General features: G+C 41.8%; 1 pseudogene; it reads right to left on the bottom strand.

Annotated features, from left to right (window-relative positions):
* LOC130744273 (uncharacterized) overlaps window positions 1-24,660 on the bottom strand; it is a 79,617-nt pseudogene that overhangs the window by 13,781 nt on the left and 41,176 nt on the right.

Here is a 24,660-nt window from a genome sequence, read left to right as displayed (position 1 = left end):
AAAGATGAGTCAAAGGCTCATAAAAGACATTTAAAACCAACTAGGGGGAATACAAAATGTCATCAGAAAATTCACCTAAATTAAATACGAAAATTCAAAAGAGAATAAAAATATTGGACTTATTTTGTAGTTATGAAGGTCCAATAATTATTAGTCTCTAATTTGTATAATTTCAGCTCATGAATGCATCTTTAACATGGAGATTGGGCTCTTGACAAATCTGCCTTCATGTTGGGTCCAAACCATCATTCTTAATTTGAAGAAAAAATCCTTGCAAAGCTTGATTCATTCCTTTAGGCTTGGACCTTGTAATTGGACATCCTATTCCTTGGATGATAGAGATCGGACCAGCCCATTCATAGACTCTTTCCAAGGAATAGGATGTCCAATTACAAGGTCCAAGCCTAAAGGAATGAATCAAGCTTTGCAAGGATTTTTTCTTCAAATTAAGAATGATGGTTTGGACCCAACATGAAGGCAGATTTGTCAAGAGCCCAATCTCCATGTTAAAGATGCATTCATGAGCTGAAATTATACAAATTAGAGACTAATAATTATTGGACCTTCATAACTACAAAATAAGTCCAATATTTTATTCTCTTTTGAATTTTCGTATTTAATTTAGGGGTGAATTTTCTGATGACATTTTGTATTCCCCCTAGTTGGTTTAAAATGTCTTTTATGAGCCTTTGACTCATCTTTAGGAATAGTGGGTTTTTACTCAAGTTTCCAATGCTAGTGGAGCTATAAATCTCTAGTGGAGTCTATTAAATGTAAGTGGGAGCATTATTACTTATTGGAAAGAGTAGCATCCCACTTAGCCTATAAATAGGGACTCAATGTATGGAACAAATCAGTTTTTGAATCTGAATGATATTGAGTTTTCTCATATTTGTGAGAGCTTCCCATTTGTTCTTGGGTTAAGAACTAAACTTGATAACTTTGGTTCTACCGGCAGGTCGCGGTTAGGGTCAAGTTCCCCTTTATCTTGATAACTTGGTTCTACCGGCAGGTCGCGGTTAGGGTCAAGTTCCTATCTTTTGTCCTCGGTTTTCAAGACGATCCTTTGTGTTCCCAAATCATATCAGTAGGCGTCGATAAATTCGACTTGAATGTATTGTGATCGTGAGTGGCAACTCACCGTTATTAGTTAATGACCTAGAGTCGACTTGTTCGACTTATTTGTTAAATTCTGCACAAATATTGTATGAACTGTTCTGAAAAATGTTTTCTGGAGGCTTCGGCCGAGTGAACTTATATGAGACGTGTGTCTCCGTTTTCTGAGGCTTCGGCCGTTTACTGGTTTCTGTCTTATCGCCTTCTAGTGGACATGACAGGGTTATGTTTTGCAGCACTGCATTAATGTTTCATCGCTCAATAGAGCTTGATGTATTTGTGTTTAAGATTAAATTGTGCTGACTGTATTCGTGCATTTAATGCGACTTTCGGAGTGTGGATTACACTTATCTTCGTCATGGCAATGACGGGTTTGTTTTGGGAATGTTTGATAGGTCGAACCAAGGTTCGAGCCTTTATTGTTTTAGGAATCGAGACCTTCCCGGGGAATTACTTGGGTTTATTGGGATCTTTTTACTTATAGAGTTTTGAAACAAACGAAATCAGAACTTGATTTGTAAATGAAATTCATAATACACTAATCAAAGATAGAACACTTTTAAATAATGATGATAACCTCTTGGAAAAGACTTAGGATGTGAAAATGGTTTGGAAAACGGGAAGGGTCGACAATCTAAGTGTGAGGAAAACTTTGAGTGCGATAGCACCTTTTGTTCCTTTAGTGGTTTATCTAGCCATCCAAAGGATGAGCCTGGGATGATTGGAAAGTCCCCAAGTGCGAGTGCACCATCTTTGCTCATTGAGCAGCCTTTCGGCCATCGAGCTGATGAGCCTGAGTAAATTGAAAAGTCACTGAGTGCGAGCAGCATTCTCCTTGTTCGTTGAACAGTCCATTTGACCATCGAGCTGGTGAGTCAAAGTAACTTGAAAAGTCACTGAATGCCAGATGCATTCTTTTGCTCGTTGAGCAGTTTGTTTGGCCATCGTGACGGTGAGCCCAAGTGACTAGTAAAGTTACAAAATGCGATTAGCACTTCTTTGTTTACCTTAGGGTATTGTAGAGACAATGTACTCTAGCTAGACACGCGTGCCTTGGTGAGGACGATTCGTTGTTTGGCTAACCATATTGCATTCATGCATACATTTCTTGGAAAGTGTGCTGCTTTCCGAAGGACGATATCAGATCGGACTTCAACGGAGCTAGATGCCCCAAATGGAGCTAGCTGCTTCACAAGCGTGCTGCTTCACAGGAGCGTGCTGCTTCATAAAAAGCGAGGTGCTTGGCTTGTCCCATCCATCGAGATGGTGACATTTTTATCCGGATCATCTTTTGAGCATGACCTTGCACTGGCACGCCATGCACCTAACCATACTTGTGGATGTTATTGTGATTTGTTGTTGATAAACATCGTTATATATATCTTGATGATTTTATGTTGATAAACATGCTATGTATCAACCTTAGGGTAGGCAATACATGACATACGTATATATACAACATATATATACCCCCTTTATCACATGTTGTTTGTATTATCTATTTTATTCCGTGAGTTGACCCTAGCGCCTTGGCTTTGTGTGTATGTTTGTGTTTGGGCGGTCGGCCTGCTGCCACGCGTCCGTCAGCCGGTTCCTGATGATTCGTTGTGCGGGAAAGACCCGGAGCGTAATGACTATTACTGAAGCTTTCGACGAGGACCCGGACTTCAGGCCTGATCGAGGAAGGATCGATGAAAGTAGTGTGGGTTATGGGTGGTTAGAGTCTTTGAGTTGGTTGTTAGAGTCATAGCTCTGATTGTCATTCCTTATTTTGGGGCAGGGCAGGTCCCCGACTATTAGCTCTTCGTGTGATTCCCTTCCATGAGGATCACAGGGAGTTTGTCGGACGTAGGAAGTCTTTTGAGGCCGTTTTGGGCCGACTTACTTTCGTTGGAGGACTGTACTCAGAATACTTAACCTTTTGTTTTAGTTTGTACATATTTGCCCACGGGCACTACCTTTCCGTCACTGGAGGTCACTCGTGACGATGTTTTTAGTTGCAGCGAGGGCTGTGGTTGTATTGTATATTAATCGCTGTTAATCGCGATTGGGTTGAGTCTTTATTTCGACAAGTCTTTTTATTTAAACAAAACAAAAAAATACCTGCTTTTCCGCTTTATTTTATTTTGAGTTACTAAAGTGACGCCACCGAAATCGGGGTGTTACAGTTGATATCTATCTATCAGAATGTTGTGTATTACCCTAAGTGGCGATGAGGTGGGTTTGTCCCACGTGATTCTCCTGTCTTTTGAGACGCTAAAGTTGCGATGAGGTGGGTTTGTCCCACGTGATCGTCCCGTCTTGCGAGATGTAAGACCTGGATTTACAGAGCAAGTTTAATTTTCGACTCACGCGTAGAATCAGTATAAGCGTGACAGGTTCGCTGTTCGAGAAAGATTAATGAAGAAGAAAGTTCAGGAACGTCTTGAGGAATGTTTCATAGTTGTTTTAGGTTAGTGCGAGTCGTCTGCACACCTGCCTTATGGCGAGAGTGTCCAGAATAGGCTAATTTCGCTTTTAAAGCAACGTTTAAGTGAGATTTCAAATCCTTGGGAAAATAAGAAGTTCTCTTTATTATTCCTTCGACCAGTGTTTCATTTCGGAACCCTGGACTGTACGCACGATAGTATTCACTTCTCGGAAGTCCGACGACGCTAATTTCTTTTCTTCGAAACCCTAAATTCAATCACTGAATGAAGACTTTTTCTATTCGGAGGTTTTAACAAAGTTTCCGTCCGCGATGCCAAATTTTTTTCGGTGTTTCCGATCTTTTTCAGAACGAAGTTTTGTCGTCTGACCTTCACAGCAAAAAGTAGTTTTTCGGGACAGATTAACTTACACCGCTTTTGGGATTTTGGAGATCGTTTCTGTGCTCAAAGTTTCGAGCTTTTCGTAAAACTATCTGTTTTTCTTGATTTTTCGCTTGGGGTATCTTCTGTACGTGCCCAAGAGCCTAGAACACTCGTCGTTATTCGTCGATTTCGATCGAGTTGTCCAAGATCTGAAAAACTGTGTAAAAACCCTTTTTGTGCACATTTCGAAACTTTAATGTCGAAAAGTCGTAATCTGACTTCGTGCCTTTAGGATTAGTTGCTACAAATGTCGTTAGGAACATCGCTGTCAAATTTTTTTTCCGAAGTGTTAACTTTGAGGTTTTGAGCTTTTATTTTGGACCAAAACGCCCCTAAATACCCGTATTTCGATCCGATCGTCCGAAAATTTTTCCGACAGTTTCTTTGCCTTAGTTTTACCCTAAAACTACCTTGTAAACAGATTAGATCAAAGAAAAAGAGCCGGAGCTCTTTTCTCTTTATGGCCAAGAGCTTAGGCAAGGGGGGGAGTTTTTCGTTTTCGAAAACTTGTCTTTTCGTACCCGATTGTCGTATTCTGAAGCTTCGATGCTTTGTCTATCGTTATTTAGCTGTTTTGTGGTCGAGCTAATCGATTTTGTATGGATTTCTGCTTTGTTTTCTCCGAGGTTCAGTTGAAAGAACTTTGGGTTTCTTAGAGCAATTGTGTAAAGGAAACCTAGACCACGAGACTGGAGCAACTCGAGGTTAGGGCAACTTCCCTACTAGCTAAGATTGCATGATAGGCGTCGATAAATTCGACTTATGCTTTACTTTGATTGATTATGATGATGAACTAATGTTATGATGTTTTCCATAACTTATGGTATTGAGATGTTATTGAATTGTGCGTTTTGACGCGACTTCGGAGCGAAGAATCACTGAACTGATTCCTTTTGATTTTTCGGGTTGGATGAACAACACTAGACAAGTCCAAACTCAAGGTTTGAGACTTAGCTATCGTTTATATACGTAGACTTTCCCCGGGGGTTACATTTGGTGGGTTTTTGGAAAACATAGAATGAATAGAATTTCGAAAACTAAAGACCTTAGAGAACTTAGTCTTCAAAGAGTTAAACTCATAACCTGACTAATTAAATTCGAAACGTTTTCATTAACGAATGAACCATAGGGAACCTAAAGGGGAAAATGATTGCGAAAGACGGGGAAAAGTCGTCAAGTCTTGAAGTTACTGGGAATTGGGGAAAGCCACTGAGGTGAGCTACGGTGATGATTGAAAGTCACCGAGTACTCTAGTACTCTTGTTGTTGGATTTGTTTGTATTGACCGACACTAAACTCTTGGGTTTTCAAATTGGGTTTTTGAAATTGGGTTTTAAGCTAAACACTTGTGTTGTGAGGACGATTCGATGTTTGGCTAACCATATTGCATCATGCATCATTCGGTGAAGAACGGGAATGCTTCACCAATAGTGAGGAACGGGAATGCTTCACTAGTGAAGAACGGGAATGCTTCACGATGGTTGGGGAATTGCCTTCATCGAATTACACAAAGATGTATCTTCGGCATAGCGGGCTGATCCGACTATGCATGGGTTTGTAAGCGACACCCGAGCGGAAATGGTAAAACACTGGGCCGGTGTTAGGACTGACTCGATGGTGCCCATCCCAAACAACTATCCGGATCATATTGAATTGCATTTCGTGCATACATTCACCTTGATTGGAATTGTGTGCTGTTTGCTTTACTGAATTATTGTTAGAGCCGATAACATGCTAGGAATATATTTATATATATATATATATCTAATAACATATAATATATATATATATATATATCCCCCAATCACATGATGTTTGTATATCTACTCTATTCCGTGAGTTGACCCTAGCGCCTTGGCTTTGGTTTCATGTTTGTGTTTGGGCGGTCGGCCTGCTGCCAGATGTCGATGGCGGATTGGGTTTCGATGGTCTCTCCCTCGGGGGGGATCAGGTTTGAGCGGATTGATCGACATGCCCCTACCGCTTGGGTGAATCGATCTTGTGGGTCATCGGGCGACGTACCGGGAAGGTCATGGAGGACCGGACTGACGAGCGTGGACGTCTGACGAAGGGAGTTTTACCACGCATGGAGCTGAGCTTCAACTTGCCAACTTCAGTTCGCTGTGGACTCGGTACTGGGAAGGTAGGTTTAGGCAGGCACCATATTTTGTGTAGAGCTCTGATTCGTTTAGCTTTTGGGACAGGGTAGGTTCCCGACGCATGACTTTTTGTGTGGTTCTCTTACTGAGGGATCACATTGAGTCAGTCGGACTGTAGGGGTCTTTGCTTAGGCCATTTTGAGGCCGACTTTCTCCTAGTGGATTGTACTTATAACTTTCAAACTCACATTTCTGGATCTGTATATATTTTTGTAAGACCCAAGTTTTTAAGCTTATGCTAAGTGAATAAAATCTTATTCACGATTAGGGTTGATGTAATGTGAAGGGAAACCTGAACGAAAGTTTATTAAATGAAATATATTTATGAAGGAGAAAGTTCAGGAAAAGTTCAAGGATTGCATTATGATCGATAAAAGTTATAGCACGATCGTTTTACGCTTAAACCTAGGTCAGAAACCCTAGTATATAGCTAATTTTCACTTTTAGGCACGACGGAAGTTAATTCCAAAAATCTTCAGAGAAATGTTAGAACTTCTCTTTTTCCATATATCACAATCGTTTCGAGGCGAAACTCTAGAAACTACGAACGTCCGATTCCAATCATCGGAAGTTTGCCGAAACCGAATCCCTGGTATTTCAAAACCCTAGAATTTCTCGACAATGAAGAATTTTTCTATTCAGAGCTTCAAATGAATATTCCACACGCGTACACCCATTTCTCTTGATGATTTCAATCTTTCTTCAGAAGGAAGTTTTCTATTCCGACATTCGATGCAAAAAGCAACTTATCGGGTAAAATAGTTTTATACCGACTATGCATTAGTTGCCAAAAATACAAGGAGACCTCTTTATGGTTTTGGAATTCTTTTGCCAAAACATATCTATTAATTCACGGAGAATGACGCCGGAAAAATCAGATTCGCGAAACTTTCATTTTCCCGCGATTTGCCATCTTCTATATATAGCAAGCAAGTGAGAAGAAATCACAAAACTCCACCATTTTCTACCCACCAAGGCCGCGAGTTTGAGAGGAGAGGAGGAGGAGAAGATTTTCTTCATTTCTTGCTTGATCGTTGATCCGTTAGTTGCTGCTTCAAGGTTTTTCGAGGTATAGTCGCTAATCCTTACCTCTGATCGCTTTTTCCATAACTTTTCTGTAGAGTTTTCTGAGCGGATAGTTTATGGGTTTTTGCAAAACTATCCTGAATCTTTCATTTCTGATTCTAAACCTCTTCTATATGTGCCCAAGATCACTTCTGCCGGATTAGATTTTCCGTTATGTCGCCGGAATTCCGCCGGAATCAATTTTAGCCTTAAATACCCATTTTTGGAGTTTTTGAGGTAAAGCTTCAACCTTTAGGCTAAAAAATATCGCCTTAGCATAGTGTTAGAGGATTAGTTGTCATAAACGTCATTAGTAACGTCCCTGCAAAATTTGGTTTTTGGGATTCCAGTTTTGAAATTTCTAAGTTAAAAATCATGACCAAAATACCCCTGCGACAGTTTTTGATCCGATAATTTTTCCGAGTTCAGAATACCCTTAGTTACGGCTAATGAAAGCATAGGAACCAAGTTTGATCGAAGAAAAATCGAGCCCCACAATTGTGAAAAGTGGCCGAGCCCTATAGAGGAGGAGGGGGAAAATTCCTTTTCCGAAAACTTGTCCTTTCGCGCTAGATTATCGTACCTTAGAGTATAGATTACTTCGAGTAACCTTAGTAAGTATCGATAACTTAGTTTTCGATAGATTCTGATAGTATTTCTGTGGTTTTTCTCTAAAGGTGATTTTGAGGAATTCCCAGAGGAGCAAGCCTTTATTTGTGAACAAGTGTTAGGAGATCGTCCTGGAGAATCTATGTAAGATCAAGTTTTGATCTAGTAGTACAACTCTATGTTTTGATGATTACAAGTTAACCTTTTGATATGAACAATTGTGGTACTCTAACGTGTTTTTCTGAGTGTACTATTTACAGGCTCTGACCTCAACTCAATCTCACACAAATCAGAAGCACTGTGTATAAAGAGTGACCCAAGCAACGCTTTCGCATTCACCATGTTCAGCATGAACAGTGGAAAAGCTTCAGAAGTTCTGAAGTTATACAAACTCTGATGTGGACTCAGTCACTAGAAGCTCTGAAGATCCAGAAGTTCTGATAACCAAGAAACACTGAAGGTTCAGATGTTCTGATGGTGTAGAAGACTCTGAAGTTGCAGAAGCTGAATAGTGGAAACTCTGAAGTCCAGAAGCAAGAAACTCTGAAGGCCATGTTCTTCCCTCTGAGTTCAGAATCAGAAGATACAATGGTCAGAGGATCTGTGCTTTCCCTCTGACTCTAATCAACCGGCTTCACAAGTTCCAATATGAAGCATTCCCCTGATCAGAAGTCTCCTAGGTTTAAAGGTCGCGTCGCTATCCAAGTACAAAAGCAACTGTACCTTCCTGACGACCTACCTAACGTTCTCAGCCACAGCAGAAGCTGGATTTTCCAGAACTGCCCTCCAACGGTAGCATTTCCCATGCATCGCTCAACCCTAATCCTTGGAGTATATAAAGAGGCTGAAGACTGAAAGAAACGGCTAGAAGAAGAAGCATTCATATACGCAAGACATATTCAAAATCTTCTAAGTTTTCTTTCATCTGAAATTCATTGAGTTTACTATTAGCTTTTTAAAAGCAAATCTCTTGTAAACAATTCTTTGATAAACAGTTTGTTTAGTTCCTTTAGGAGATCAAGGTTGATCGGATCCTAGAGAAGACTAAGAGAGTGAATCTTAGTGTGAGCTAAGTCAGTGTAATTGTTAGTCACTTGTAGGTTTCAAGTGCAGTTGTAACTCTTACCTGATTAGTGGATTGCCTTCATTATAAGAAGGAAGAAATCACCTTAACGGGTGGACTGGAGTAGCTTGAGTGATTTATCAAGTGAACCAGGATAAAATCCTTGTGTGCTTTTCTATCTCTTATCTTTAGCACTTAAGTTCTCGAAAGATTTGTCAAAATCTTTAAGGTGGAAGTTTTATACTGAAAACGTTATTCAAACCCCCCCTTTCTACCGTTTTTCATACCTTCAATTGGTATCAGAGCGCAAGTTCTGATTACCACACCTAACAGTGTTCAGTGATCCGGGCCGGTGTGAAAAACAATGGCTGCCACCACCAGTGAAACTCAAAGAGATGGTTACAATGCAAAGCCTCCTATGTTCGACGGTCAAAGGTTCGAATATTGGAAAGATAGACTGGAAAGTTTCTTTCTGGGTTTCGATGCAGATCTCTGGGATATTATTGTGGATGGCTACGAGCGTCCAGTCGATGCAGATGGCAAGAAGATCCCAAGGTCAGAGATGACCGCAGATCAAAAGAAGCTGTACTCACAACATCACAAAGCAAGAGCAATTCTTCTAAGTGCTATTTCCTATGAAGAGTACCAGAAGATTACAGATCGTGAGTTTGCTAAAGGCATTTTCGAATCTCTGAAGATGTCTCATGAAGGAAACAAGAAAGTCAAAGAATCAAAGGCATTGTCTTTGATCCAAAAGTATGAATCCTTCATCATGGAGCCAAATGAGTCCATTGAAGAAATGTTCTCCAGATTTCAGTTGCTTGTAGCTGGCATACGACCTCTCAACAAGAGCTACACAACAAAAGATCATGTCATAAGGGTCATCAGGTGTCTTCCTGAAAGTTGGATGCCTTTGGTGACTTCAATAGAGCTCACGAGAGACGTTGAGAATATGAGTTTAGAAGAACTCATCAGCATTTTGAAATGCCATGAGCTGAAGCGCTCAGAGATGCAAGATCTGAGGAAAAAGTCCATAGCCTTGAAATCCAAATCTGAAAAGGCTAAGGTGGAGAAGTCAAAAGCTCTTCAAGCTGAAGAAGAGGAATCTGAAGAAGCATCAGAAGATTCTGATGAAGATGAGCTGACTCTGATCTCCAAGAGACTCAACCGAATCTGGAAGCACAGGCAGAGCAAGTACAAAGGCTCTGGAAAGGCAAAAGGAAAGTCTGAATCCTCAGGCCAGAAGAAGTCCTCAATTAAGGAAGTCACATGCTTCGAGTGCAAAGAATCAGGGCACTACAAAAGTGACTGTCCAAAGTTGAAGAAGGACAAGAAGCCAAAGAAACACTTCAAGACGAAGAAGAGTCTGATGGTGACATTTGATGAATCAGAGTCAGAGGATGTTGACTCTGATGGTGAAGTCCAAGGACTCATGGCGATTGTCAAAGACAAGGAAGCAGAGTCAAAGGGAGCTGTTGACTCTGACTCAGAATCAGAAGGAGATCCTAACTCAGACGATGAAAATGAGGTATTCGCTTCTTTCTCTACCTCTGAACTGAAACATGCATTGTCTGATATTATGGATAAGTATAACTCCTTATTGTCTAAGCATAAGAAGCTTAAAAAGAACTTATCTGCTGTTTCCAAGACTCCTTCTGAACATGAGAAAATTATCTCTGATTTGAAAAATGATAATCATGCCTTGATCAATTCTAACTCTGTGCTTAAGAACCAAATTGCTAAGTTAGAAGAAATTGTTGCATGTGATGCCTCTGATTGTAGAAATGAATCTAAGTATGAAAAGTCTTTTCAAAGATTCCTAGCTAAAAGCGTGGATAGAAGCTTAATGGCTTCAATGATCTATGGCGTAAGCAGAAATGGAATGCATGGCATTGGCTATTCTAAACCAATTAGAAATGAGCCCTCTGTGTCTAAAGCTAAATCCTTGTATGAATGCTTTGTTCCCTCTGGTACCATATTGCCTGATCCTGTACCTTCTAAAGTTGCTAAAAACCCTCTTAAAAAGGGATCCTTCTCTATGACTAAATATCATGCAAATATTCCTTTAAAATATCATGTTGAGACACCCAAGGTGATCAGAACCTCTGGGGTAACTAACAAGAAAGGACCTAGAAAGTGGGTACCTAAGGACAAGATTATCTATGTTGCAGATATCCTTGATAGCTCCACTGAAACACCAATCATGGTATCTGGACAGTGGATGCTCGCGTCACATGACGGGAGAAAGGCGTATGTTCCGCGAGCTAAAACTTAAGCCTGGAGGCGAAGTTGGCTTTGGAGGAAATGAAAAGGGTAAAATTGTTGGTACTGGTACTATTTGTGTAGATAGTAGTCCATGCATTGATAATGTGTTATTGGTAGACGGCTTAACACATAACTTATTGTCTATAAGTCAATTAGCTGACAAGGGTTATGATGTTATATTCAATCAAAAGTCCTGCCGGGCTGTAAGTCAGATCGATGGCTCTGTTCTGTTTAACAGCAAGAGGAAGAACAACATCTATAAGATCATATTATCTGAGTTGGAGGCTCAGAATGTGAAGTGCCTTCTGTCTGTTAATGAAGAGCAGTGGGTATGGCATAGACGGTTAGGGCATGCCAGTATGAGAAAGATTTCTCAGCTGAGCAAGCTAAACCTTGTCAGGGGCTTACCCAATCTGAAGTTCGCTTCAGACGCTCTTTGTGAAGCATGTCAGAAAGGCAAATTCACAAAAGTCCCTTTCAAGGCAAAGAATGTTGTCTCAACCTCAAGGCCGTTGGAACTTCTGCATATCGACCTTTTTGGACCAGTGAAAACTGAGTCTATAGGTGGCAAGAGATATGGGATGGTTATCGTTGATGACTATAGCCGCTGGACATGGGTAAAGTTTCTAACCCGCAAGGATGAGTCTCATGCTGTGTTCTCTACCTTCATTGCTCAAGTGCAAAACGAGAAGGCTTGTAGGATTGTGCGTGTCAGAAGTGACCATAGTGGAGAGTTTGAGAATGACAAGTTTGAGAGTCTGTTTGATTCCTATGGAATTGCACATGATTTCTCTTGTCCCAGAACTCCTCAACAAAATGGTGTTGTTGAGAGGAAGAACAGAACTCTTCAGGAGATGGCTAGAACCATGCTCCAAGAAACTGGCATGGCTAAGCACTTTTGGGCAGAGGCAGTAAATACAGCATGTTACATTCAGAACAGAATCTCTGTGAGACCAATTCTGAATAAGACTCCTTATGAATTGTGGAAGAACATAAAACCCAACATTTCTTATTTTCATCCTTTTGGCTGTGTTTGTTATGTTCTCAATACTAAGGATAGATTGCATAAATTTGATGCTAAGTCTTCTAAGTGTCTATTACTCAGTTACTCTGAGAGATCTAAAGGTTTTAGATTTTATAATACTGATGCTAAGACTATTGAAGAATCTATTCATGTTAGATTTGACGATAAGCTTGACTCTGACCAGTCAAAGCTAGTTGAAAAGTTTGCAGATTTAAGCATTATTGTTTCTGACAAAGGCAAAGCTCCAGAGGAAGCTGAGCCAGAGGAAGATGAACCAGATGAATAAGCTGGTCCCTCTAACTCACAAACTCTGAAGAAGAGCAGAATCACTGCAGCTCACCCTAAGGAATTGATTCTGGGCAACAAAGACGAACCAGTCAGAACCAGATCTGCCTTCAGACCCTCTGAAGAGACCTTGCTCAGTCTGAAAGGATTGGTGTCCTTAATTGAACCCAAGTCCATAGATGAAGCTCTTCAGGACAAGGATTGGATTCTGGCCATGGAAGAAGAACTGAATCAATTTTCCAAGAACGATGTTTGGAGCTTAGTGAAGAAACCTGAGAGTGTCCATGTTATTGGAACGAAGTGGGTATTCAGAAACAAGCTGAATGAGAAAGGAGATGTAGTCAGAAACAAGGCAAGGCTAGTTGCTCAAGGCTACAGCCAGCAGGAAGGAATAGACTACACTGAAACATTTGCTCCAGTAGCAAGACTGGAGGCAATCAGACTGTTGATCTCTTTCTCAGTAAATCACAACATAGTTCTACATCAGATGGACGTAAAGAGTGCCTTTCTAAATGGTTGTATTTCAGAGGAAGTCTATGTTCATCAACCCCCAGGTTTTGAAGATGAGAAGAAACCAGACCATGTGTTCAAATTGAAGAAATCACTCTACGGTCTGAAGCAAGCTCCCAGAGCATGGTATGAGAGACTTAGCTCATTCCTTCTGGAGAATGAGTTTGTAAGGGGTAAAGTAGATACAACTCTTTTTTGCAAGACTTATAAAGATGATATCTTAATTGTGCAAATTTATGTTGATGATATTATATTTGGTTCTGCTAATCAATCTCTATGCAAAGAATTTTCTGAGATGATGCAGGCTGAATTTGAGATGAGTATGATGGGAGAATTAAAGTACTTTCTGGGAATACAAGTTGATCAAACACCAGAAGGAACATATATCCATCAGAGCAAGTACACTAAAGAACTTCTGAAGAAGTTCAATATGCTGGAATCTACTGTGGCCAAGACTCCAATGCATCCTACATGCATTCTGGAGAAAGAAGATAAAAGTGGTAAAGTATGTCAGAAGCCCTATCGTGGCATGATAGGTTCACTTCTATACTTAACTGCATCTAGGCCAGACATACTATTTAGTGTTCACTTATGTGCTCGTTTCCAATCAGATCCAAGGGAAACCCACTTAACTGCTGTTAAGAGGATCCTAAGGTATCTGAAAGGCACCACTAACCTTGGCTTGATGTATAAGAAAACATCAGAGTATAAGCTTTCAGGTTACTGTGATGCTGATTATGCTGGAGATAGAACAGAGAGAAAAAGTACTTCCGGAAATTGTCAATTTCTGGGAAGCAATCTAGTCTCATGGGCAAGCAAGAGGCAATCAACCATTGCACTATCAACTGCAGAGGCAGAATATATCTCAGCAGCAATATGCAGCACTCAGATGCTCTGGATGAAACATCAGCTGGAGGATTATCAGATCCTTGAGAGCAATATCCCAATCTATTGTGATAACACTGCTGCAATCTCATTGAGTAAGAATCCTATCTTGCATTCAAGGGCAAAGCACATTGAGGTAAAGTATCACTTTATTAGAGATTATGTACAGAAGGGCGTACTTCTTCTGAAGTTTGTTGATACTGACCATCAATGGGCAGATATCTTTACAAAGCCCTTAGCAGAGGATAAATTTAATTTTATTCTGAAAAATCTAAACATGGACTTTTGTCCAGAGTGAAGATGGATCAGAACCTCTGACTATGATACTTCTTGATCAGAAGATGTCTAGTCCAGAAGGTAACTCAATCAGAGTGTGTGTACCCACTGGTACTGACTCTGAAGCTGAGACAACAACACGTGTGTCAGTATTTCTGATGCATAGTTCCTTGTGCCCGTGTGACAGTCTGTTATGATTGCGTGTAGATATGCTTCTCTCCTGTGTGTGATTTGTGTATTTTACTGTTACTATCTATCTTTAATTTTCAACCGTTGATCTTAAAGTGCTTTTTGAATCAACAACGGTTATTTGCCAAAACTCACTATACACACACGATCTCTTTCACTTCCGGTTTTTACTCTCGCTCTCTCTGCTTTTTCGAAACCGCTTGTTCTCGATTTCTCTCTCGATCTCTCTTCATCTTTCAACCTTCATCTTCTACCTCAAACCTTCAACCACTTCAAACATGGTGAGACAAACCAGAAGAGCTACTGCAGATGCACCTCAGTTCCCTCACATGGTAGTTGGTCTAGCAACGGGTCAAAGGGGCCCTGAGAATCCGACATCAGATCAAGGTCAAGCTCAAGAACAGAGTGTTCCAATTGCAGAACGGGGCTGTGCCGTTCACTGTGTATATCCTCCTGAGGAACTCCAAGTCCTGGCAGAATGGAGATTCAACCTCGACAACCTGGCTACAAATGGGTATGATCTTCGTCCTGAAGTCCAAGCTCAAGGTTGGGGAAATTACTTCAACAGACTTCGAGGACCGGTGTATGATAGATTAGTCAAGGAATTCTGGAAGCATGCCGACTGCGACGATACTCAGGTGGTATCGTACATTCTCGGAAGAAAGATCATCATCACGGAGAAGTCCTTCGTGAACTTGCTGGGTGCAGACACTGCTTATGGGTTTCGTTTCCAACTCACGGAATCGAAGCTGAAACCCAGCACCAAGGATATAATCAACCAGGCCCTGTACACCACTTACAAACCGGGCAAGACGAGTTACAAGGTGATGGACCTTCATCCCAAGCTCAGGATCTGGCACAAAATCCTGCTCCATTGCATAAACCAGAGACCGAAGGGCAGTTCTCCAGACTACATCAACTTCAACCAGAAGGTGATGTTGTTCTTCATCCAAGACCAGAAGAAGATCTGCCTTCCCTACTTCCTGTTCTCCTACTTGAAGGAATGCCTCCGGAAGTCTCGCACCACTGCCTCCATCAAGTCAGCAATCAAATATATCCCCTTTGGGAGACTGCTTTCAGACTTTCTCATTGAAAGCAACCTGGTGCAAGATCTGGTCAATGCTGGATGTGTAGAGGATCTGAGCACCATTGTCAGTGATGTCTTCACTGCAAATTCTCTGAAGAAGATGGGTTTGGTCCAGAAGAAGATTGCTCCTGCTCATGAAGACACATCTTCTGAGATCAGAAGTAGAAGGATGCCTCTGAATGACTACCCTCTGTGGACACAGGCAGACAATCCTGACGCCATCAGGTGCTATGTTGAAGACCTAAGGGCTCAAGGATTCGAAATTGATCTTGATGATTTCGTCAACAGACTGCCGCCAGCTCCAGAGTTTCCTTCTCCTCCCAAGAAGAAAGCTCAGAGGAAGATGATAATGGACGAATCTTCTGAGGAATCCGATGTCCCTCTGGTCAAGAAGAAGAAGAAAAAGCCTGATGATGGTGATGATAGTGATAATGAGGATGGTCCTCCTAAGAAGAAGAAGAAGCAGGTCAGAATCGTGGTGAAGCCTACTCGGGTGGAACCAGCTGCTGAAGTGGTCAGAAGGACTGAACCTCCTGCCAGAGTGACTAGATCATCAGCACATTCAAGTAAGCCTGCACTTGCTTCTGATGATGATTTGAATTTATTTGATGCACTCCCTATATCTGCCATGCTCAAACACTCCTCAAATCCCCTCACTCCTATTCCTGAATCCCAACCAGCTGCACAAACCACCACTCCACCACATTCCCCAAGATCTTCCTTCTTTCAACCTTCCCCTACTGAAGCACCTCTCTGGAATTTGCTTCAGAACCAACCCTCTAGGTCAGAAGAACCTACCTCTCTCATTACCATCCCGTACGACCCATTATCTTCTGAACCCATCATCCATGAACAACCAGAGCCCAACCAAACAGAACCACAACCCAGAACCTCTGATCACTCTGTTCCCAGAGCATCAGCACGTCCTGCTAACAGAACCACGGATACAGACTCTTCCACAGCCTATACACCCGTATCCTTCCCAACCAATGTTGCTGATTCTTCTCCCTCCAATAACTCTGAATCCATTAGAAAATTTATGGAGGTCAGAAAAGAAAAGGTGTCTACCTTAGAGGAATATTACCTCACTTGTCCAAGCCCTAGGAGATATCCTGGCCCTAGACCTGAACGTCTAGTAGACCCAGATGAACCTATCTTGGCCAATCCTTTACAAGAGGCAGACCCTTTGGCTCAACAAGCTCACCCTGCCCCTGACCAACAAGAGCCTATTCAACCAGAACCTGAACCCGAACAATCAGTGTCTAACCAATCCTCGGTTAGATCACCCCATCCTCTGGTTGAAACTTCAGACCCTCACCTTGGAACCTCTGAACCCAATGCTCAACTGATTAACACTGGTTCTCCACACGGTGCCTCTGAAGCTCATAGAAGCAATCACCTAGCCTCTCCTGAAACCAACCTCTCCATAATTCCCTATACTCACCTCCAACCCACATCTCTCTCTGAGTGCATCAATATTTTCTATCATGAAGCCTCTTTGAGGCTCCGCAATGTGCACGGTCAGACTGACCTCAGTGAGAATGCTGAATGTGTGGCTGATGAGTGGAACAATCTGGGCACTTAGCTAGTGGCTCAAGTTCCAATTATGATGCAGCTCCTGCATGCAGAGGGAAGTCAGAGCATTGAGGCTGCAAGGCAAAGGTTTGCTCGAAGGGTGGCTCTTCATGAACAAGAACAGAGGAATAAGCTTCTTGAAGCTATTGAAGAAGCCAAGAGAAAGAAAGCTCAAGCAGAAGAAGCTGCACGTCTAGCAGCAGCTCAAGCTGAACAAGCCAGACTAGAGGCAGAGCGACTTGAAGCTGAGGCTGAAGCTCTTAGATGCCAAGCACTTGCACCAGTAGTGTTTACTCCTGATGCTTCTGCTTCCATTCCAGATCCTCAAGCTGCTCAGAATGTTCCTTCCAGTTCTACTCAGTCAAGCTCATCCAGACTCGACATCATGGAACAGCGTCTTGACATTCATGAATCCATGCTGATTGAGATGAAGCACATGATGATGGAACTTCTGCGACGAACCGACAAACCTTAGTTTTAGGATCTCTTCATTTTCTTTCTTTTTCTTTAACTTTGTTTTATTTTTGTTAAACTCTGTTTCTTTTTACTTATTTATTCTACTTTGTTCGTTTGTGATTATATATGCATCTCTATATATATTTGTGTCACATATGTTTGCAAAAATCTTTTTATTCATCATACTTTTATATTTACATCATACATTCTTTCCCTAAAGTCTAGAATGGAGGATCTCTCCTCATTCTTCTGCACTCCTGGAGCTGCTCTGACCTATCCTTCTCCAGACGCTCCAGTATATGCTGGATGTTGCTGAGCCTGTCCTTTAGCTCATCCCTCTCCAGAATCTCTTCTGCAGTCTTGAGCTTCTCTTCCAAACCTTCTTTTTTTCCAGCAGCTTGAGTTCAAGCCGGCTGAGTTCTTGCACCTCCTCAACGAAGGCAAGAAATTCCCTCAGGTCTCTCTCCAACTCTGGACGCAGGTCCTCTTCCAGCAGTGTCCGTGTCAGCTCCGCGATGGTCGTTGTACCCTCTGGATGCCGGATGTTCAGGAACAAGTCCTCCTCAAAGGCCTTCTTCCTCAGCTCTTCTAGTGCTACGATGTATGATGCCATTTTCTTTACTGAAAATTGTTCGAGGTGTGAAGCTTACCTTTCTCTCCAACGCTTTATATAGGCTTCACTTTCTCTCTGAAAGTTAATGCTCCTACGGTTTCTCGAGGATAAGTTCTTGGTAACTGACCCTTCTCTTTACTCACTTGACCGGTGGTAAACGTTCTTCTCTTGCATTAACTCTTCTATTTATTTCGCCTAACTCTGATTCTTGCATATTTTTCATTTTCTTTAAACTTAGACCTTCTCTAAGGGGGAGTACCTTGTACTTCAAGCTAAGTTTTTCACACCCCAAGCTTTTTTCTTATGACAAAAAGGGGGAGTAAACCCAGTTTTTGATGTGTAAGATGTGTTAGTGTGATTTATTTTTCTTTTGGAGAATTTAAGAGTTCCACCTTCATGACCATAGATGTGTCACTGGGCAAATACAAGGAATACATTTCACTTCTTCTGAAGTGATTCTAAGTTGACTCTGATACCCAAGACTCTGATACCTTGTCCATGACTCTGATTACTTATGCGCTCTGATTATTCGATTTTCATCTATGTCATAAGTTTTTCACTCTGAACTCTTATATCATTTAGCTCAGAATCTAGACTTTACTAACGTTTTCATCAAGTATTAGATTCAGGGGGAGCTAAGCTCAGAATCAAGCAGTGACTTGAATTCAGAATGAACAAGATAAACTATTCACATCAGGATAAGTATTATTCTATATCTCTAAACTCTGAGTGAATTCAGTTTAATGTTTAAGAATTGTTCATCAAAAATCTTAGTTTTGTCATCATCAAAAAGGGGGAGATTGTAAGATCAAGTTTTGATCTAGTAGTACAACTCTATGTTTTGATGATTACAAGTTAACCTTTTGATATGAACAATTGTGGTACTCTAACGTGTTTTTCTGAGTGTGCTATTTACAGGCTCTGACCTCAACTCAATCTCACACAAATCAGAAGCACTGTGTATAAAGAGTGACCCAAGCAACGCTTTCGCATTCACCATGTTCAGTATGAACAGTGGAAAAGCTTCAGAAGTTCTGAAGTTATACAAACTCTGATGTGGACTCAGTCACTAGAAGCTCTGAAGATCCAGAAGTTCTGATAACCAAGAAACACTGAAGGTTCAGATGTTCTGATGGTGTAGAAGACTCTGAAGTTGCAGAAGCTGAATAGTGGAAACTCTGAAGTCCAGAAGCAAGAAACTCTGAAGGCCATGTTCTTCCCTCTGAGTTCAGAATCAGAAGATACAATGGTCAGAGGAACTGTGCTTTCCCTCTGACTCTGATCAACCGGCTTCACAAGTTCCAATATGAAGCATTCCCCTGATCAGAAGTCTCCTAGGTTTAAAGGTCGCGTCGCTATCCAAGTACAAAAGCAACTGTACCTTCCTGACGACCTACCTAACGTTCTCAGCCACAGCAGAAGCTGGATTTTCCAGAACTGCCCTCCAACGGTAGCATTTCCCATGCATCGCTCAACCCTAATCCTTGGAGTATATAAAGAGGCTGAAGACTGAAAGAAACGGCTAGAAGAAGAAGCATTCATATACGCAAGACATATTCAAAATCTTCTAAGTTTTCTTTCATCTGAAATTCATTGAGTTTACTATTAGCTTTTTAGAAGCAAATCTCTTGTAAACAATTCTTTGATAAACAGTTTGTTTAGTTCCTTTAGGAGATCAAGGTTGATCGGATCCTAGAGAAGACTAAGAGAGTGAATCTTAGTGTGAGCTAAGTCAGTGTAATTGTTAGTCACTTGTAGGTTTCAAGTGCAGTTGTAACTCTTACCTGATTAGTGGATTGCCTTCATTCTAAGAAGGAAGAAATCACCTTAACGGGTGGACTGGAGTAGCTTGAGTGATTTATCAAGTGAACCAGGATAAAATCCTTGTGTGCTTTTCTATCTCTTATCTTTAGCACTTAAGTTCTCGAAAGATTTGTCAAAATCTTTAAGGTGGAAGTTTTATACTGAAAACGTTATTCAAACCCCCCCCTTTCTACCGTTTTTCATACCTTCAATCTACAGGTGAGGGCTTCTCACTGAATCTCTAGTTAATGCTTAGGGTCGATGTTTCGACATTGTTTACTGTTTATGCACTGGAATTGTGTGTGATTGGAAAACGTTTTCTGAGGCTTCGGCTGACAATGTAGATGATGCATCTACTGTATGTTTTTGATGAGTGAATGACATGCTAAGTGCTAATTGGGTAATTTAGGATGTGTGGTGCATGCCTTATATGCTAGGTGCTATGTGGTTATTGCTTAAGATATTGACATATGACATGTTGATTGATTATGATGAGTTAATTCTGCTTTTGCACTATAATCTGAGTTTCTGAACGGTGAGAAAAGCAGGCAGGTCATGCCGATTTTATTTTGAGAGTTTTGAGAAAGCTTGAAAGGACGAATGAGATTCGGGCCTTGTTGTGGTGTTGTATGGATCGAGACATTCTCTGGAGTCATTTGGGGATTAGGAGATCCCGAGAACTTATAGGATTCGCGATAAGACTAAAAGGATAATTATTTTGTAAAGAAAACTCATAAGACATTAAACAACCTCTAAATCTTTAAGTAATGGTAATAATCTCGGAAGGAAGCTTTGGATGCAAATCATAGTTTTGGAAAACGAGAAGTGTCGTCGGATCCCAGCATAGAGAAAGTTGAGGGGCTTCGAGTATGTAGATGTTGTGGTGCTGTTGGAGCAGCGTTTGTTGTTGTGCTGTTGGAGCAGCTATTGTGGTTGTGCTGTTGGAGCAGCTATGTTGTTGGGCGTATCTTCGACTTTGCGGCGCGAATCCGTATGTCCAAACCCGACGGGTTGGGCCGATTCGGCAATAATTGTTGACACGCGCGAATCCGTATATTCAATCCGATGGATTGGATCGATTCGGCGGTAGTCACTCAGGCACGCGTGAGTCTGTATGTTCAATCAGAGGGATTGGATCGATTCAGCGATTGCCATTTTACCTCGCGTGAATCCGTATGTTCAATCCGAGGGATTGGATCGATTCAGCGACAACTTTTCGACACGCGCGAATCTGTATATTCAATCCGATGGATTGGATCGATTCGGCGGTAGTCACTCAGGCACGCGTGAGTCCGTATGTTCAATCAGAGGGATTGGATCGATTCAGCGATTGCCATTTTACCTCGCGTGAATCCGTATGTTCAATCCGAGGGATTGGATCGATTCAGCGATAACCTTTCGACTCGCGCGGATCCGTATGTTCAATCCGATGGATTGGATCGATTCAGCGATAGTCATTGGACACGCGCAATGTCCGTATGTTCGACTCTTTTGAGTGAACCGACTTGGCGTTGTCATTTGTTGCGTGTGCGAGTCCGTATGTTCAACCCAAGGGGTTGGATCGACTCGACATGCCTAATTGTGGGAGTTGCGTGTGCGAGTCCGTATGTTCAACCCAAGGGATTGGATCGACTTGACATGCCTAATTGTTGGGCTATCCTGGGGATAAGTCCGGGAAACCGGTAGTTTCCGAGTATGTGATACTCTTTGCTTGTTGAGCAGTTGTGACCATCGGATTGAGATGAGTCGGATGATCCGGAGATCATCATGAGTTACTATGTTAATGTGAAGAAGTGTCTTTTGTCGCAGAATCGACTTTACCTTAGGGTAAGCTTTTAGAGACTTTAATTTACCTAGAACACGTGGCGACGTGTCGAGTGAGAGTCGGAGACGTTGTTTGACTAATCATCCTGCATTCATGCATACTGATTTAGTTGTCGAGTGTGATTGTTATTTGTTAATCCTATTTGGAACATGTTAATTGTTATTATTGCTGTTAAGTTCATTATGGAAAATGCAACCCTAGGATGTTATCCCTAGCTATAAGCCTAAGTGGCTATTCTCTTATCTATATCTATTGGTGCTATTATTTATGTAATTCTTTGGAGTTGACCCTCGCGTCTTCTGTGTGTGCTTTGGCGGACAAACGCCCTTTGTCAGATGTCTTTGGCGGACTGGTTCACGACGGTTCACCCTTCGGGGGAAACTAGAGTTGGGATACTGGAACAGGAGCGCATCGCGATAGCGAGCGGAGGACGGATGGTGTACATAGACTAGGTCGTTCTGGATTTCGAATTCGGACGACGATCATGCCAGCATGTAGGATTGAGTGTTAGTGTGAGCTCCTCGAGATGGGATTAGTGTAGGAGTAGAGTCTTAGCTCTGAACATTATTTGTTTCATTCGGGACAGGGTAGTTTCCCACCTATAGCTTTTTTGTGTGGTTTCTTTACGGGAATCACAGAGAGTTGGTTGGACTTAGGAGGTCTTGTTTCAGGCCGATGGGCCAGTTTATTCTCAGTTTTGAGGGATAGTGTTGCGGACACTTACCTTTAGATTTGGTTTGTACATTTTGCCTTCGGGCGCTACACTTTTCTTTCCGTCACTGGAGGTTACTCGTGACGAGGTTGTTACTTACAGCGGGGGCTGTTTATATATTGTATATTAGCTCTATTACTTTTCGCTTTTGGGTTTTATTTAATTCAGTCTTGTCTTAGTTATTATCGAAAAAAAAATATTTCACGTTTTTCCGCATTAAGTTTACTTTTGGTTACTAAAGTGACGCCACCAAAATCGGGGTGTTACATTGTGGTATCAGAGCACGGTCGAGTCTTTCGGGAGTTGTTGGGGAATAGGTCTTCTGTGCTAGGTTGTGTGACTCTGCAAAGAGTAAAACCTTGATTGTCTGCAAGCGATTTTCGCTTTAAATTGATTGAAGTTGCTACCTAATCATATTGTATAGCTATGCATAATACTATCTTGTGATTGGTACTGACTGTCTACTTAACGAACAGAGAACATGGTGAACATGAATCAACTCGCTGGGGCAATGACTGCTGTGGCCCAGGCAATGACAAATCAAACCGTGGAGAACGCTCAGTGGCGTGCTGACAAGGCTGAACGTGAGCGACATAAGCGTGAGAGGGAGTTAGCCCTAGACCAGAACAGGGGACTGAATGATTTTAGAAGGCAGGATCCACCCAAGTTCACGGGCGGGACTGACCCAGACAATGCGGATCTATGGATCCAAGAGATTGAGAAGATTTTCGAAGTACTGCAGACTGCTGAAGGGGCTAAGGTGGGCCTGGCAACTTATCTGCTGCTGGGCGATGCTGAGTACTGGTGGAAGGGTACCAGAGGAATTATGGAAGCTAACGACGAGGAGGTGAATTGGAACTCCTTTCGAACTGCATTCTTGGAAAAGTATTTTCCAACTAGTGCTCGGGACGAGCGGGAGGCACAGTTTCTGACACTCCGACAAGGGAGCATGTCTGTACCTGAATTTGCTTCAAAATTGGAGTCTTTGGCCAAACACTTCCAATTTTTCACCGACCATGTCGATGAGCGCTACATGTGTAAGCGTTTCGTCAATGGACTGAGGCCAGATATCGAGGACTCTGTGAGGCCATTGGGAATTATGCGTTTCCAAGCTTTGGTTGAGAAGGCAACAGAAGTTGAACTTATGAAGAACAAGAGGATGAATAGAACAGGCACTGGGGGACCAATGAGGTCGAACTTTCAAAATAATCATGGGATAGAGAGATTCCGACAGAAGAAGCCGTATCAACGTCCTGTGGCGGAAGGTTTTACCTCGGGGCAGTATAAGCCCATAAATGTTACCGGAGGAACAGGAAACAAGACTTCGGGTCAAGGAGTGACGTGTTACAGGTGCAAGAAGGTGGGGCACTACACTAACAAGTGTCCAGAAAGGAGACCTCTATGTTTCAACTGCAACCGTCCAGGGCATCAAGCCAAGGATTGCAATATAACCAAGGTTGAGCCATCTGTGCATACGGTGAGGGGAAGACATCCTACTGCACGGGGAAGAGCCTATGTCTTGTGCGACGAGGGAGCTGATGGATTAGTCAGAAGAGAGCGCAAGAACGATGGTAACTTTCTAACCATTCTTTCTCATTTTAGTATAATATACCCTTCGTCACCCCCGTAGCGTGTGCAACACGTCTGAACTTGCTTTTACCGCTAAGCGTTGACCTTATAGTTATTACACCTACAAAAGTTTATTTGACTGCTACTCGTGTTTCCACTATAGAAGTTACACGAGGTTTAGAATAACCCACTAAGCCTAGAAAGTAGTATTGCGCCGATGCGATTATAAGGAAGGTAGAAGCTGAAGAATGAATCTCAGGGAGATTCCTCATGGATAGTATACGTATGATGTCGAGGGTGTGTAGTTCCGTAGCGACATCATTGAAGATTTAATATCAAGATATTTGCGACTACTGGATGATAGGAACTCATTGACTGTTCCAGTGGGCTTTTTCTAAATTCCCACCTTCGATGTATTAGGCCTAATCAACTTAATATTGAGGGGGTGATATTCGGAATCACAGCTGGATATGGACTTTGATAGAAGGATTGGTAAGATTAACTTGAGTTGATCGAAGATTAGTTGAGTTTGGGAGGAAAAAGTTCTCATTAAGTATTTGTCTTCCTTGCGAAGGAGTTGTAGTTTGAAGAGAGGAATATTCTTTTAGGAAATGTTGAAGAGTTACCGAGCATCAGAGATCCAGAACTTGGGAAAGGTTTAGGTTTTAAGTCTATTAATTCTTGTCATAAGTGTGTAGGACTTGAAGTTTGTCATAATTTGAT

The sequence above is a fragment of the Lotus japonicus genome, chromosome 3 (genome assembly GCF_012489685.1).
Source record: "Lotus japonicus ecotype B-129 chromosome 3, LjGifu_v1.2".
Lineage (NCBI taxonomy): Eukaryota > Viridiplantae > Streptophyta > Magnoliopsida > Fabales > Fabaceae > Lotus > Lotus japonicus.
Note: the sequence above shows the minus strand (reverse complement) of the source record. Positions and strands in the feature narration are given on the sequence as shown.